We start from the raw sequence: 14521 nt of genomic DNA, 5'->3' as shown, positions 1-14521 counted from the left end.
AAAACTCTCAATAAATTCAGTATCGATGGAACGTATCTCAAAATAAGAGCTATTTATGACAAACCCACAGCCAATATCATACTGAATGGGCAAAAACTGGAAGCATTCCCTTTGAAAACTGGCACAAGACAGGGATGCCCTCTCTCACCACTCCTATTCAACATAGTGTTGGAAGTTCTGGCTAGGGCAATCAGGCAAGAGAAAGAAATAAAGGGTATTCAGTTAGGAAAAGAAGAAGTCAAATTGTCCCTGTTTGCAAATGACATGATTGTATATTTAGAAAACCCCATTGTCTCAGCCCCAAATCTCCTTAAGCTGATAAGAAACTTCAGCAAAGTCTCAGGATACAAAATCAATGTGCAAAAATCACAAGCATTCTTATACATCAGTAACAGACAAACAGAGAGCCAAATCATGAATGAACTCCCATTCACAATAGCTTCAAAGAGAATAAAATATCTAGGAATCCAACTTACAAGGAATGTAAAGGACCTCTTCAAGGAGAACTACAAACCACTGCTCAGTGAAATAAAAGAGGACACAAACAAATGGAAGAACATACCATGGAAGAATCAATATTGTGAAAATGGCCATACTGCCCAAGATAATTTATAGATTCAGTGCCATCCCCATTAAGCTACCAATGACTTTCTTCACAGAATTGGAAAAAACTGCTTTAAAGTTCATGTGGAACCAAAAAAGACCCCACATTGCCAAGACAATCCTAAGCCAAAAGAACAAAGCTGGAGGCATCACGCTACCTGACTTCAAACTATACTACAAGGCTACAGTAACCAAAACAGCATGGTACTGGTACCAAAACAGTGATATAGACCAGTGGAACCGAACAGAGCCCTCAGAAATAATACCACACATCTACAGCCATCTGATCTTTGACAAACCTGACAAAAACAAGATGGGGAAAGGATTCCCTATTTAATAAATGGTGCTGGGAAAATTGGCCAGCCATAAGTAGAAAAATGAAACTGGATCCTTACTTTACTCCGTATACGAAAATTAATTCAAGATGGATTAGAGACTTAAATGTTAGACCTAAAACCATAAAAACCCTAGAAGAAAACCTAGGTAATACCATTCAGGACATAGGCATGGGCAAGGACTTCATGTCTAAAACACCAAAAGCAACAGCAACAAAAGCCCAGATTGACAAATGGGATCTAATTAAACTAAAGAGCTTCTGCACAGCAAAAGAAACTACCATCAGAGTGAACAGGCAACCTACAGAATGGGAGAAAATTTTTGCAATCTACTCATCTGACAAAGGGCTAATATCCAGAACCTATAAAGAACTCAATCAAATTTACAAGAAAAAACAACCCCATCAAAAAGTGGGCAAAGGATATGAACAGACAGTTCTCAAAAGAAGACATTCATACAGCCAACAGACACATGAAAAAATGCTCATCATCACTTGCCATCAGAGAAATGCAAATCAAAACCACAATGAGATACCATCTCACACCAGTCAGAATGGCAATCATTAAAAAGTCAGGAAACAACAGGTGCTGGAGAGGATGTGGAGAAATAGGAACACTTTTACACTGTTGGTGGGACTGTAAACTAGTTCAACCATTGTGGAAAACAGTGTGGCAATTCCTTAAGGATCTAGAACTAGAAATACCATTTGACCCAGCCATCCCATCACTGGGTATATACCCAAAGGATTATAAGTCATGCTGCTATAAAGACACTTGCACACGTATGTTTATTGCAGCACTATTCACAAAGCAAAGACTTGGAATCAACCCAGATGTCCATCAGTGACAGACTGGATTAAGAAAATGTGACACATATATACCATGGAATACTATGCAGCCATAAAAAGGATGAGTTCGTGTCCTTTGTAGGGACATGGATGCAGCTGGAAACCATCATTCTCAGCAAACTATCGCAAGAACAGAAAACCAAATACTGCATGTTCTCACTCATAGGTGGGAATTGAACAATGAGATCACTTGGACACAGGAAGGGGAACATCACACACCGGGTCCTATTGTGGGGAGGGGGTAGGGGGAAGGGATAGCATTAGGAGAGATACCTAATGTAAATGACGAGTTAATGGGTGCAGCACACCAACAAGGCACATGTATACATGTGTAACAAACCTGCACATGTACTTAAAGTATAATTTTTAAAAAAAATTGATGAATTTGACTTAATTAAAATTAACGTTTTTATGCTACAGAAGACATCGGGAAGAAACTAAAAAGAAGACTGCAGACTGGGAGAAAATATTTGTTAATCATGTGTGATAAAGGACTTGTATTCAAAACATGTAAAGAATTTTAAGTAAACAATAAGGCGAACAACCCAACTTAAAAACAAGCAAAAGAACAGAATAGACACTTCATCTGAAAAGACATGAGAATGATTAATAGCCACATGTAAGCACAGTGAGCATCATTAATCATTAGGAAGATGCACATAAAAACACAGTGAGATACCACAATGAGATTACATCCCCTGGAATGGCTGCAATAAAAAAGAAAATATATAGTGTCTAGGATGTGGAGAAACAGGAACTCTCATATTATATATTGTTGGTAGGAATGTAAATTGTTAGCAGCCACTTTGGAAAATAGTTTGGCTATTTCTTTTAAAGTTAAACCAACTTACCATATGTAGTAAGGTTCTCCAGAGGGACAGAACGCATCAGGTATGTGTGTGTGTGTGTGCGCGTGCGTGCGTGTGTGAAGAAATTTATTTTAAGGAATTAATTGGCTCATGCAGTTGTGAAGTCTTGGTGTGTCTGATGGAGGAAAGCAGCAAAGGCTGGAGACTGAGGAAAGAGTTGCAGTTTGAGTCCAAATGCAGTCAGCTGGAAAACCAGGAAGAGCCAATGTTGCAGATGAAGTCTGAAGGAAGTCTGTTGGGGAATTCCCTTTTGCCCAGGAAGGTCAACCTTTTGTTCTATTCAGGCCATCAACTCATTAGATGAAGCCCCCCCATATAATGGAGGACCATCTGTTATACTCAAAGTCTAACAATCTAAATGCAAATCTTGTCCAAAATTACTCTCACAGAAATGTTGAGAATAATATTTGACCAAATATCTGAGTGCTGTGATCCAGCCAAATCGATACATGATTTTTAATCATTGTGCCATATAAACTCAGCAATTCTACTTCTTGGAATCTGCCCAAGAGAAATGAAAACATATGTTCACACAAAGACTTGTATGTAATTGCTCTTGGCAACATTATTTATAATAGATATTAATAAAAACAAGAAAAAATCCAATGTCCATAACCTGGTAAATGGATAAACAAAATGAGGCATATCTACACATTGGAATACTATTCACCAATGAAAAAGGAAAATATTAATATATGCTGCAGCGTGGATGAAACTAAAAAATATTGTGTTGAGTGAAAGGAACTAGACTCAGTAGACTACATATTATATGATTTCACTTATGAAATTTCTAGGAAAGGGAAACTGATTTAGTTAGCTAGGAGATTAGAGGGGAACTGGGGATAGGAGCAGGAATTGACTGCATATGGACTCAAGGGAATTGGGAGAGATCATGGAAAACTGGATTGTAGTGATGATTGCATCCATTTAGTCCATTTTGGTTTTCTATAAATGGACTAAAACTTCATTAAACTGTCCACTGTTCAATGGACAATGTTTAATTTTATGGTATATACATTGCACTTCAATCCATATCAAAATTATAAAAGTGGTACAAATGGAGTAAGGATGGGACACATATTACATCTTATAAAAGCTATATTTTGCTTGAGGTGGATCACAGATTTTGTTCTAAGTGCTCTAAGAAGACATTTCTCAAAATGAAATTTGTTTTCTATTCACAAGATCAAAATTTATCAATATTTTAGAAGCCTAATAATTACAATTCAAAGGAAAATATATCCTTTTTGTTACAGTGCAGTGTAATCAAGTCTGTCCTTAAACAATATCCTCATAGTAAATAACTGAAGACTCTCTTCTGAAGACTTGTTTCTTGAGCCCCCTTTCTATACAATATGGTAGCCTAACATCGAAGGCACATTGATAAATACAGCCCTGTGGGGTGAATAGGGAGGAGATCAGCAAAAGTACAAGGCCAGGAATGCTAGTCTTTGGTCGTATGACTCAGTCCCAAAAATGGAGCTACAAAAGACCTCGAGTAGCCAAAGCAACATTGGGAAGAAGAACAAAGCTGGAGTCATCACACTAGCTGACTTCAGATTATATTACAAAGCATTTCCAAACCTCAAGAATAGTATAAATATCCAGGCACAGGAAGGTCAAAGATCATGCAGCCTACCAAGACTGAATCATAAAAGAACACCTGAGTACAGCAATAATGAGTCACAAAATTGAATCAGTAATAAGAATTAGTCCATCAAAGAAAAGCCCAAACCCTGATGCTTTTCCTGCTGAACATTTAAAATAGAAATAATGCCAATTCTCCTCAAAATATTCCAAAGAATATTAACCATATTAACCAGTAGTAACCAAAACAGCGTGGTACACATATAAAAACAGACACATAGGACAGTGGTACAGAATAGAGAACCCAGGAATCCATGTATTTACAGCCAGCTGATTTTTTGATGAACATGCTAAGAACATACATTTGGGAAATGACATCCTCTGAAATAAATGGTGCTAGGAAAACTGGACATCCATGTGCAGAAACTAGATACCTGTTTCTTACCAACATCAATTCAAAATGGATTAAAGACAAACTATGAAACTATTAGAATAAAACACAGGAGAAACACTTCATGACACTCGTCTAGATAAGGTTTGTATGGGTAAGATTCAAAAGCACAGGCAAGGAAAGCAAAAATAGACAAATGGGATTACATCAAACTTAAAGCTCTGTACAGCAAAGGAAGCAAAAGAGTAAAGAGACAACCTTAGAATGGGAGAAAATATTAGCTAACTACACATCTGACAAGGGGTTAACATCCAGAATGTATAAGGAATCTAAACCACTCATTAGCAAAAAGCAAGCAAACAATTGGAATGCTAAAGTGGGATAAGATCTGAATAGATATTTCTCAAAAGAAGACATACAAATGGCAACAGGCATATGAAAAAATGTTCAACATCACTAATCATCAGGGAAACGCAAATCAAAACAGTAATGAGATTATCATCTTACCCTAGTTAGAATGGCTATTACCAAAGAGACAAAAAATAACAAATCCTGGCAAGGATGTGGAGAAGAGGGAACTCTTAATTTACACAGGTGGTGAGAATGTAAATTAGTACAGCCATAATAAAAAACAGCATGGTATTTTTTTTAAATATTAAAAACAGAACTGCCATATGATCTAACAGTTTCACTATACTGGGTGTATATCCAAAATAAGTGAAATCAGTATGTTGTTGAAGAGATATCTGCCCGCCTGTGTTTATTGCAGCACTAGTTGCAATAGCCAAGATATGGAATCAACCTAAGTGTTTATTAGTGTGTGAATGGATAAATAAAATATGTCATATATACACAATGGGATACTATTCAGCCATAGAAAAGAATGAAATTCTGTCATTTGCAGCAAACATGGATGAACCCAGAGGTCATTATATTAAGTGAAATAAGCCAGGCATCTCATTTATACGTGAAATCTAGAAAAGTTTATCTCATAGAAGTAGAAAGTAGAATAGTGGTTACCACTGGCTGGGGAAGAGATAGGAGAGATGAAGAGAGGTTGGTCAACAGGTGCAAACCTACAGTCACATAGGAGGAATAAGTTCTGGTGTTCTATGGCACAGTAGGGTGACTGTAGTTAATAATAACATATATTTCAGAATACAAGAGAGGCTTTGAATGTTCTCATCAAAAAATGACAAGTATCAAAATACCACACTGTATTCCATAAATATATACAATTATTATGTGTCAAACATAAAACTTTAAAAAGATATCAGTTTGGTCACACACATGTTTATGTAAACATAGTTTTTCATTTCACTAACAGTATTCCCTCTTTTATATTTCATCACTTATCTCACATTGGTATTTTTTATGTTGTGTTTGAAAATCACTGCTATAGAGTACCATAAAGGGTCTTAATTTTGTATTTGTAATCCCACTCTTGCTTCAATCATGAGAAAGTGACTAAATAACTGTGTTAAATGAACTGAAGGAGAGCCTGAGCATGAATCCTTTGGCTTGATTATCTATGTACAATAGTTTAGTAAGACGAAAATGGTTGGTTATAATTGCAATGATTTAGTTGGAGTATATTGTGTTTGGAAAATTGTTTGTTTTATAATATCTCAGAGAAAATTGGCCTCTCAGAAATAATTTTACTGTATAATGAACTTTGCAAATTGCTTCTGCAAAATCACTAGGTTCAGGCTTCTGCTTTCAGTTAGGTTGTAGAAGGTGGTAGTGGGACATTGTGGCTTCTGGAACAACTAAAAGAAAAAACAAATTACAAAAATCAACGTTGTAATAATATGTTACTACCTAATAAAATGCCCCAATATTCAGTGGTGTGAAACAAGTCTCATTTAGCTCATGGGTCTATGGGTTGAAAATTCAGGCAGGTGCCAGCTTGGTGATTTTTGATTGCATGTCTCGTTGACTGAGATCATTGGGTGGTATTCTGCTCGTGGATGGAATGCTCTGGAGGATTCAAGGTACATATATACTGGGTCCCTGGGCAGAGGTGGAAGGCTAAGTCTACATGACCTTCTAGCATGGTAGTCTTAGCATAGTTAGACCTCTAATTATTGTGGCTTGGGGCTTCTAGAGAGAATTTTCCTGGAGATAGAAAGTGGACGCTGCCAGTGTCTTAAAGCCTAAAACTGAAAAATGGTACCATATCACTTCCACTATGTTCTGTTGGTCAAAGGAGTCACAGAGTCCTCTCAGTTTTAGTGAGAGAAGTCATAGGCATGACCTTTCAATGGAAGAAGTATCAAAACATTTGTGGCCATCTTTAATCTGCCACAGTCCACTATCCGGTCACAAATGATTCAGTCTCTTCCTGTGTTCCTTATATACTCACCCACTTCCAAGAATCCCAAAATTCCTTTCCAACTCTTCTTTACCCCGAATCTTAAAGTTCAAGAACTTGTTATTTCCAACAAGTATACTGCTCAGGAATCTCCTCAGGTGTAGCTGAAGAGACACCTACCCAACAATACAATGAAGAAGCAGTCATAGAATAGCTGCAGTAAACATTTCCATCCACAAATAGGGAAACAGGAGACATATAGCTTCACTGGTCCATAGAAATTTTGATATCCTGATGTTAGTTCTTTTATTAGGCTATTCTTGCCTCCTGATAATGATTCTCCCTGGCTCCAGGTTTTGCTCTCTCAATTTAGAGTCATCCTTTTTCTGTAAGAAATAGTCATTTTTTGCAACTGAGTAGCCTTTTCAGCCTTTCTGCCTGGAGAAATTTGAGAGTCCAAAAGCCTGTTTTCATTTTGCACTATCTCTGTCCCTTTCAGCGCAAGCTGATGTAATATTTTTTAAAACTTTATGGGTTTCCTGTGTATCAAATTGTAGCCCACTCCATTAATCAGAGGCCCACCCACATTTATTTTAGAGAGGCATTTTTTTTCTTTCACACTGAGTCGAGGTATTTTGAAACAACACCCATAATATTCCTATGAACTTTTCTGTCTATTTAAGAGTCCAAAGTGCACATCATCAAGATTCTTGGAGGCCTTTTGCCTTACAACAGAATCTAAGTGTCATACTCTTAAGATTCTTAGAACCAAACTAGATTCTTAGAACCAAACTAGATACGATTTTAGTTTTTCTGTCTCAATAAGGTATTTTACAGCCATGCTGTAGAGATTTTTAATCCTGAAATCATGTTTTACTGGTAGTAGGCCCCAAGTCTTAATGGTAATTCTGTAACTCTGAAGCTTTTTCTTACTTTTCTCTCTAGAGATAATGGGGATGAGAAACTGTTTAGTTTTGAAAAGATCAAGTCCTGGTTCTTTAAAAATTTTCCTCCAAATTCTACTTGAAAATGAAACAGTTCTTTCATCAGTTTGTGTATGCATAACTTATAGGTAGCTAAAAGAGACCACCACTTTCAACCTTTTGCCTAGAAATCTTCTTAGCCAAGTGTACCACTTTATGGGGATATATTTTTTCTTTTTCTTTTTTTTTTTTTTTGAGACAGAGTCTCACATTGTTGCTTGGGCTGGAGTGCAGTGGTGCGATCTTGGCTCACTGCAACCTCCGCCTCCCGGGTTCAAGCGATTCTCCTGCCTCAGCCTTCTAAGTAGCTGGGATTACAGGTGCCTGCCACCACGCCCAGCTAATTTTTTGTATTTTCAGTAGAGAAGGGGTTACACCATGTTGGCCAGGCTGGTCTCAAACTCCTGACCTTGTGATCCGCCCGCCTCGGCCTTCCAAAGTGCTGGGATTACGGGCGTGAGCCACCGCACGCAGCTTATTTTGTCTTTTCTATTTCATGTGAGGAACAGTGTTACTTCCCACTGCATAAGAAGAGTTGTTCCTCTATCCTCCATAAGGTTTTCATTAATGTTGTTCAAACCTTCACTAACAGTCTTCTTAAGTCACTTCCAGCTTCTGCTCACCTCTGGTCCCAAAACCAATGCCACATATTTTAAGATTTTATTACAGAATTCCACTTCCCTTTACTAGATTCTGTTATGGTTCTCTAATTCTGTGTAAGAAATTACCTAAACACATCCCCTTAAGACAACAGCCATTTTATTGTACCTCACAATTTGTGGGCCAGAGAAAAGGGCAGGCTCAGCCGGTGGTTTTCTTCTTCATGTAGCATCACCTGAGATCACTTGGTGGCCTTCAACTCGAGAATGAGCTCAGTGGGGTCTGGAGGATTGAAGACAGCTGTAATCACATTTCTGGCACTTTGGCAAAGATAACCCAAAACCTAGTTTTATCTGAGACTGTCAACCCGAGGACCTGCATATAGCTTCTCTACTATAACGGTCCTACAGTAGTTAGACTATGATGACAGTAGCACAAAAGACAGGAAGGAGGAAATAGATAAATTTTATTATGAAGTTTTTATATTTTGTGTGTAAAGTGGTATAATATTTGAAGTTATGTTGTGGCAGGTTAAATGTGCATATTTTAAACATGAGAGCAATCACTAAAACTACAAAGATGCAAGTATATTTATAATAGGCCAGTAGTGGAGATAAAATGGAAAACTAAAAAATATTCTATTTCAAATATGGCAGAAAAAAAGGGAAAAGGGAACAAGAACAGATTGGGACAAATAGAAAATAACAAGGTAATTCATTCAAATCCAACCATATAAATAATTACATTAAGTTTAAATGATCTAAATATTCTAAAGACAGCAATCATCAGGCTGGATAAAGTAGCGAGACCTAACTATACTGTCTACAAAATATTCCCTTCAAATATATACAAAGCGGTTAAAAGTAAAATAATCAAAAGAGATACCGTGCAGATACTAATTATTAAGAAAACTGGAGGGAGGTATATTAATAGCCAATAAAATAAACTTCAAAACATGAGATAATACTAGCAGTATTGAGAAATATTTCATAATGATGTAAGAATCAATTAATTAAAAAGACATAATTTTAAATGTCTATAAGCCTAATAATAACAGAGCCTTAAAATACTTGAAGCAAAAATGGACAGAACAGAAAAGAGAAATAGATAAATCTATTACAGTTAGTTATCTCAACACTTCTCTTTCTCACTTTTCTTTCAATTGATAGAACAAGTAGGCAGAATGTCAGTAAAAAAAAAAAAGAGTCTGGAAGAGTACTAGGTGTAAAGTAGAAAAAATCAACATAACCAAAAGTTGTTTCTTTGAAAAGATTAACAAAAGTAATAAACCCCTACTGAGAAAAAAAAATGAAAGTTCAAATTAACAATATAAGAATAAACAGGAAACATTAATAGAGATCCAGGAAATATATAAGGGATAAGAAAATATTATGAACAATTTTATGTCAATACATTTGACAGTTTAATGAAATAAACAGATTCCTTGAAACAACTGTTTCTCCTCTTTAATATGACTAACTGCACTAACATTCTTATTCCATCTTCTCTTGAATTTGTTCCATTATTTAGCGCTTTCCCTTGAAAAATACAACATAAAAATGACTCAAAAGAAGTAAAAAATCTCTGGGAGGCCGAGGTGGGCAGATCACGAGGTCAGGAGATTGAGACCATCCTGGCTTACACGGTGAAACCTTGTCTCTACTAAAAATACAGAAAGTTAGCCAGGCATGGTGGCAGGCGCCTGTAGTCCCAGCTACTTGGGAGGCTGAGGTAGGAGAATGGCATGAACCCAGGAGGCGGAGCTTGCAGTGAGCCAAGATCACGCCACTGCACTCCAACCTGGGCGACAGAAGTAAAAAATCTGAATACTGCTATATCTGTTAGATGTATCGACTCCTTAATTAGAAATCTCCCCACCTCTAGTGGCATTCATCAACTAAATTGGGTCTCAGTATTAAGTCCTTGAGTGTGTCTAGAAATTTAAAACCACTGTAGCTGACGAGTTCTCCCCTCAACCCACCCACCCCCCCATAGTTTTCTTCCTACTTTCCATTTATTTACTTTACATCCCTGTTGTTGGAGTTTGAAGGGACCAATTAATTATATCACTTTTTTATTCTTTCTTTTGAACTCTTTAAGAAGTAGACTTAAGATGAGAATGAAAATGTCAGTTTTGTTTATGGAGAAACTAGGTAAAAGAATACACCTAGCTTTGCATCTTGTCTTCCTACCCCTTCAAATTGGATAGACTTAACTTTTCCTGTAGTGTTTACTATGTAGATGACTGGACAATGTATTTACATTTGGGCAAGCAAGTTCTGAGAGTCAGAGACTGATGACACACGTGGCCAGTCTTTTGCCCTTTCTCACCAAACAGATGTGTCAGAAAGAGGGAGAAAGGTTGGTGTTTTGTCACCTACAACTTAGATGACGTCCTAGTCTTATTATGGTCCATTTTTCCAAGCAGTCATGCCTTCCCAGTTCAGATGGAACCTACAGTTAGTCCACTGCTGACTTACTTTCAGTTCCTTATGTTGTTTGGACCTTATGCTCTATTGTGAACAAGTTTTATAACTTTGATCTTTTCTCATACCTGTTTTCCCTTCTCTTCCCTAGAAATTTAAACCTGGCATTCAAAGGCTGTAATTTTTTTTTTTTTTTTTTTTTTTTTTTTTTTTTTACCATCTCAAGAAAAAGCATGGCATTTTAAAAATCCTAGGTTTTAAAGGAGGCTTGATTTGTACCTTTGCTTACCAGTATCAATTCAAGGCTCGGCATGCCACCTTTGTTCATTAGTTCCTTTTCTTGTAACTCTTTCACTACCATCTCCCTTTTCTAATTCCTGTTACTGGTTGACTTCCAGGACAGTGCTCCAAATTCTTCAGTGGTGTCACCACTGGGCTTGAAAGTAATGTCAACCCATACCATGTGACTATAATCTGTTTCTCCAAATTCATATTTTTGAGTTTCTGATACTCAGAACTCACAGTGTTTTGCCAGCCAGAATTGTTTCAGTATCTTAAATGCTGAAAGCCCCTCTTTTCTGTTTTCTTATTCTCTGGCAATTTTTTTCTTTTAAACTCTTAAATTCAAATATTTTTTTCTGTTCATATACTTTCTCTCCATCTCTTTTTCTCCATTCTCCGCCTCCCTTTCCCTCTTTCCCTCTGTCTCAATAGATGGTCTTGCGATTGGGTATGAACTCCCTCAACTTTACTCCCTTACACACAAAATGTTTATATTCGTCACCCATCCTTTCCTCTATTTCTAACCGTAGAGAAACAACTGTTTCTCCTCTTTAACGTGATTAACTGCACTAAAGCTCTTGTTCCCATCTTCTCTTGAATTTGTTCCATTATTTAGCAATCTCCCTTATATTTCTTCCTGTTACTAGCATTAAAAATGGAAGGAAAAAAAAAACCCACCAACGATGAAAACCTTGTTAAAGATTCAGCTTCACTTTCAAAGTATGCCAGACTTCTTAGAAGACTAAAATTTATTGATTAATTCCACTTTTTCTCCTTTAAAAAAATTTGCCAATTATTGGAAGTCTTTGTTTACTTCTCTTGCCTTTCTGAAACATATTCCGAAGGTTCCCAGTGACTGGTAAGTTCTTCTCAGTTCTTCTGCCCTGAAAAGACAGGACTGGGCACGTTCTTCTTTTGCTCTTCTTTCGTGACTTCATTGATAGATATCCGTATTTTGTGGAAGGCCCCTTCTGAAATAAATAAACCTTTTAGGAGATGTGCAAACTGTTCTATTGACTTAGTGCAGTAAATAAGACTACACGGATGATTCTGAAATGATACCTCCTTAGAGAAAATTTGTGTAAGATTTTTATTATAGGTTGGAGCTCCGAAGTTCTAGGACAGGTTATCAGAAATGAAGCGAGTCATTGGATTGGTTGATTTCTTAAGTTCATGGTTGATGTAAACAATGCATGGTTCTGATCGGAAAGAAAGGTCTATTGTGGCCTAAGAATCCTACGTTTGTAACCGTATAACTGAATGTTGGTGATGGTTTCAGATCTCAGTCTTGCATAATTGTTTAGGTGGTCATTATGCTTCTCATTTTCAAGTATATCTTCAGAGAATTTTAAACTTTTTACTTTTATTGCAGTTACTCTGATTTCTTCTCATCTTGACTACTGTAGTAACAAAATGGATCTTACTGCTTTTTGAATTTTCTCATGGTAACTTACACTTGAAAACCAGAGCCATCTTTTACAATACAAATTTGAATGTGTTTTCTGCCAAACACCCTTGATGTCTCTTTATATATAAATAAAGCCCCATGTACTGACTCTAGCATGCAGCTTCTTACAATATAATCTCAGCCCCAAATCCCAGTCCTTATAGATCTCCCTCCCCATTTCCCTCTTTCTGTTTGTATTCAGTCCATAAGTCAGAGCCTTCCCATATTTTCCTTATAGTAATTAACGTACTCCAAAATCTCACAGTGCCTTGTGTCACTTGTAGCACTTACTACATCTACCTCAATATAGAGTTTTTCGTGTTTGCCTCTTATGGCGGTTTGTATTTCTTAAGGACAAGAACTGTCTCTTATTCAACTTCATGGCTCCCTGTTCCCTATGATACTGAGTAGGGCACAAATGCCAGCTAAATTTTAAATAATTCAGTTTAAATCAGGGTTAAATATCTAATAATATGTTTTCTAAAATTTTTAGGAGGTTGACATAAAAATAAGCGAAGACAATATATCTCCTATTTTAGAAGTCTTTGAGCACAGCTTGAGATTTTTATTTTAGATTTTCAAATTATACATGGTATCAGAACTGTAAATTTTATAGAACTTCATATAACTCTTTTATGGTCTTTCAGGTGCAATCATCTGATTGGCTTCTATAAAGTACCTAGAAATTCTTTTTAATTTTGTTATTTCCACTGCATTTGTTTTCAAATAGAAATGAATGCCATTTCCCATCCAGTACTGAAGTGTTAAAGTTAGAAGACATTTGCTAAGTCAAATCACTTCAGGTAAGTCTGCTTACATCTAGCTTGGTACCAGCTTAAGGTTTATTTAAAATGCAAAGAATTAAGTTCACTAACTTGGACATCTCAACTCTCAAATTTCTCAGCATATCTTCTAGTCACCTGGTATGTTGAATCACTGGTCTTGGGAAATAGTGGGAAAATGATTTCTTATTAAATTTCACATGTTTATAAAAATAAAATGTTCTGGCCAGGCGTGGTGGCTCACGCCTGTAATCCCAGCACTTTGGGAGGCCGAGGTGGGTGGATCACCTGAGGTCAGGAGTTCGAGACCAACCTGACCAACAAGGTGAAACCCCATCCCTACTAAAACTACAAAAATTAGCTGGGCATGGTGGCAGACATCTGTAGTCCCAGCTACTCTGGAGGCTGAAACAGGAGAATTGCTTCAGCCCTAGAGGCCGAGGTTGCAATGAGCTGAGATCGTACCACTGTACTCCAGCCTGGGCAACAGAGTGAGACTCCATATCAAAAAAATAAAATAAAATAAATTGTTCAGTTTTAAACTCATGGTGTTGTTTGTCTAAATGAGACTAACACATTAAAATCATCCTTGTATTTGTATCAAGTCTAGTTGAAAAGTCCTAAGTGCTAAACAATGCTTTTGTATTGTAGCTTTTATATATATATATATATATATATATTTAGTTTTTTAAGTCTTTATGCAACTTTTCTAAATTATTTATATGTTCTTATTTAAAGAAGTACTTTGTTAATTAACTAGCACTTGAACCTTAAATGTTTATTAACTATTTGTGTAAAAAAATCTTTGAAAGTTCATCTTAATCACCCTCAACTCTTACAGTGATCTCCTAATAATCTTTCTGTATTCATTCTGTCTTCCCCTGTCCTGTGTTCATTGTTAGATAAACCTGCATATAGAACCACTTTTAGTAATTTTAAAATGCTTTAATGGCTTCCAACTCCCTCTTGGATGGAATCTGTGTTCCTTTGCCTGGCATTCAAAGCCCCCCACCAAGGTCCTGAAAACATACCCTACTTGAGCCAACTGGGCTTT

General features: G+C 36.6%; 1 protein-coding gene across 7 annotated transcripts in view; it reads left to right on the top strand.

Moving 5' to 3' along the window:
• Positions 1-14521, top strand: part of ZNF438 (zinc finger protein 438) — a 178904-nt gene that overhangs the window by 70916 nt on the left and 93467 nt on the right. For 6 of the 7 annotated variants that reach the window (XM_050805630.1, XM_050805628.1, XM_050805626.1 and 3 more), the window contains one exon: positions 13416-13488. The gene's annotated coding sequence lies outside the window, so the exon portion shown is untranslated. Of the gene's footprint in view, positions 1-13411; positions 13489-14521 lie in introns of those variants that run through there. The other variant, XM_050805631.1, reaches the window with a different exon arrangement.

Source organism: Macaca thibetana, chromosome 9 (genome assembly GCF_024542745.1).
Source record: "Macaca thibetana thibetana isolate TM-01 chromosome 9, ASM2454274v1, whole genome shotgun sequence".
Lineage (NCBI taxonomy): Eukaryota > Metazoa > Chordata > Mammalia > Primates > Cercopithecidae > Macaca > Macaca thibetana.
Note: the sequence above shows the minus strand (reverse complement) of the source record. Positions and strands in the feature narration are given on the sequence as shown.